This window comes from Mauremys reevesii, linkage group 15 (assembly GCF_016161935.1).
Source record: "Mauremys reevesii isolate NIE-2019 linkage group 15, ASM1616193v1, whole genome shotgun sequence".
Lineage (NCBI taxonomy): Eukaryota > Metazoa > Chordata > Testudines > Geoemydidae > Mauremys > Mauremys reevesii.
This window is the reverse complement of record NC_052637.1, coordinates 21,479,971-21,483,578: the sequence shown is the minus strand read 5'-3', so window position 1 is coordinate 21,483,578 and position 3,608 is coordinate 21,479,971.

The window sequence follows — 3,608 nt, the reverse complement described above, 5'->3', positions numbered from 1 at the left end:
CCATGCATGTGTGCAAGCCCCATTCTGCCTTGTGCACACACACCCCGTGCTGGCCCAGGTAGCAGTGGCACTGCAGTGATGGCTTTGGCTCCACCTGCTGCTTCAGCTGTCAAAAAAGTCATGAGCCACTACTGATCTCGAGGCCCCAGCCAAGATCCGGGTGCCACTGTGCCAGATGCTGCACAGGCATATAACGAGAGACAGTGCCCAGTCCTAAGGAGCTGCCCAGATGGACAGGCAAAGGGCTGGAGGGGAAACAGAGCGATGAGATGACTTGCTCAAGATTACCCTGCAGGTCAGTGGCAGAGCCAGGGTTATATTTCCTGGCTGCCAGTCCCCTGCCCTGCCCACTAAACCATACTGCAGAGATCTGTGGCTGGGCGCTGCTGCCTACCTGCTGTTTGGTTACTGCTGACAGGATTGCACTCTTCCAAAGTGTTACTTAGGAAACCCCTGGATTCTCTATCAGTGTCCCTGTTAAAATAATGGGGATCAGAGGACAATCAAATCTCCCAGGAAATCCTCTTCCAACCATCCATTGATGACCTGCTGATGCACCAGATAGGAAACTGAGCTCAGTGTGTTTGAGATGCAAAGGAGGAGAGAGGAAAGGAGGACAATGATGAAAAGAAGATATTAGCTAGGCTGTGGACGCTTTCCTCTAATTCAATCGCCTCCCAGCCACTCGCAGGTAGCACAATGGCTGTGCTGGCAGATCTGCTGCTAATGACTCACTCTAAGCTGAAGCTGGAGTGGTGCAGAGACCGCCACTTGCAGAGGTTTGAATTTTGAAAGGCTGGCTTCGCAGAGGGCCAATACAACTGCTAGGTGCCACTTATGTCCTGCTGCAGCCCAGAAGGAGTGGAGTAGTGGTGCCTAGGGGTGTATGGACCCTGTGCCCTCTGCAGAGAGGTGAATTTTACCCCACCTGAGCTATGGAGTTTGCTAAGTCAATGTTGGTTCTGGTCTCTGATTGTATGAATGCACAGTCACTCCCTGTGCGAAGAGCCAGGATTCTGCAGGCATGGGAGCTTCAAAAGTACCCAGAGAAAGGGAGTGGAAAGTTCAGCTTCTGCAAATAGTTCTACACATAAATCACAGGATCCCAGCCGAGGGGCCAGTGCAAAGTATTGGCTCTTGGGGGTGTCTGAGCGAACAATGTTGGCCCCTAGTGGTGGGCCCACAGGAAAGGGAAGGGGCTTACTACTGTCAGCAGTAGTGGTCTCCTTTCGTGCAGGGCTTCTCAAATTTTTTCCATCTTAATATTGACATTGTCTCGGGGACACCTCCCTTCCCACTCCCCATCGCCCAGCCCCCTCTTCCCCTCCCATTTCAAATCGGAGTGTCTCCCCCTCCCATCCACAGTCACCCAGCCCCACCTCCTGGCCTGTTCTCTGTCATGTTACCTCAGCAGTTATTCCCTTGCAGCTTCCTGTAATGCTCCTTAGCAGCTGGGAACAAGGAGGAGAATTCGTCCCCACAACCAGCCAGCTCTCAAGAGACCACCATCAAGTGCTCAAACACAGGCAGCTTCCCCGTTGCTGCTTTAGCTCAGGGGTTAGAAGCCTCATGGCTCCACTGGCCCTAGCCCAGTGCTCAGCCTGGCTAGGCCTAGTTTGTCCCCTCAGAGAATGCGAGCCCTGGCATGGCCCTCAGCTTTTAGGCTAAATAAATGGAGTGTTTTACCTAGTGATTGCTTGTAAAGGGACTCCCCTGCCAACCTCATGTGACCAGGTGAGGTCTCAGCCCCTGTACAGATGGGGGCAGAATTTGTCTCCTTATCTTCATGTTAATCTGTGAACTAGCACTTAAGCCCAACAGCAGACTGGGAGTCCTTTCCTCACTTGGGCCCAGACTGTGGCTTTGTCCAAGCCCGGGTATGGGGCAGCGTGCCCACGAGCAACAGGGAGAGAAGCGGACCTCCTGCACCGCAGAGATAGGAATTTGATTCTGGCCCAGACTGTGATACTCCTTGTGCCAGCTCAGATGCACTTGGCAGCACTCTGTGGAGGTGGAGCTAAGACTGTGCCCATTCCCTGGCCAAGAGGTAAGGGGCAGGGTCTTTCTTACTCTCCTGCCCACAGGCTAAGGGGAACTCCAGCCCTTGATGCCCTCTGCTGCATGTGAATTGTCGTGAAGCAGATGTTCCAATCTTTCTCTTTTTCTTTCTTTCTTTCTTTCTTTCTTTTTCTTTTCTTAATTATTCTGTAATCGCACCAATAGAAAAAATGTAAACAGAAATTTTAATAAAAGTCCAACCTTAACCAGATTTAATCTCTAACCCTTTGAAATATGAGGCAGCTGCTTTATCCTCCAGACTGCACAATCTTTCCCTGGCAGTTCTGGGAATTTATTGAAGTTAAATTAGCTGAGGGAGGGCTCTCCTCTTGCTCTTTGAATGCAAGAGAAACATATTGAGAATTATTACAAAGAGAACATTAATAACAAGTTGAGTGGGAGAGCTGCAGAATTCAAACAAAGTTTGTTCTCCAGTTCACATCCAGAGCTAACCACCTCTGGAACATTATAGAAATGTACATCTGGAACAGACCTCAAAAGGTTGTCTAGTTCTCCCCCTCCCCCCGGATGAGGCAGATTTAAGTTAGGGTTGCCACCTTTCTAATTGCAGGAAACTGGGCCTTACCCCCTGCACAACCTGTTCTCCTAAGGCCAGGCCCCTGTCACTCGCTCCTCTCTCTCCCCTCCCCATGTCTCACGCTGGATCCTCTCAAGGAGCTATAGGTAGAATGTGGTGCTGGCATGGGTTAATAACACAACCCCTCCCCCTGCCCAGAAGTAACCAGACTTTTGGTTTGGGTGTCATTTAGGGTTGCCAGGTCCCCTTTTCAACTTGACTTTCTGGTCAAAAACTGGGTACCTGGTAACCCTAAATGGCACCTGGACACACAAGCCAAAGGACCAGAGTGTTCAGGTAAAACCCAAACAGGTGGCAACCCTGAAGTATACTTAGACCATTCCAGACAGATATTTGTTCTTAAAAAAACAGGTGTGTACATTTTATGTACATCAACCCTGCCTGCTCCGTGTGGTTTGCATCTTTAATTAAAAACAAGTGAGAAGAAGCAGTTTGCTACATTTTAGAAGCACATTTCTCTCTACACAGGACACCTAGCCAAGTAATTATTCTGTGTGATCTCAGAGTGATTAGATCAGTGACAAGCACAACAACTAACAACACCCCAGGGCTCAGGACTGTTGGCCCAGTACCCCAGCTACACGAGGCAGTTTGGTGCAGGTAGAAAGGACAGTGACTGTCTCCCAACCTTGCCTTGTCTCTTAGTCTAAAACACCATTCAAACTCCTAAGCACAGGAAGGTGGCTCTGGTATCTAGTGTGGGGAAGGGTGTGGGAATTGGGCAGTAGCAGTTAGGATCCTGGATTTTCACAGGCCTAATCTCGCTATTTGGAAAGTGTGCTCCAAATACCCTGGGCCACTTTCGGCTGTCACCCCAGTGTATCTCCAGGTAACGTCACTGACTTCTGGGGAATTACCTCTGTGTGAATGAAAGGAGAAACTGAGACCCACAGTGTTTGAACTCTACATTTACCGAGCACTGAGCTCGGTGGAAGTGCACAGGGCATTAAAA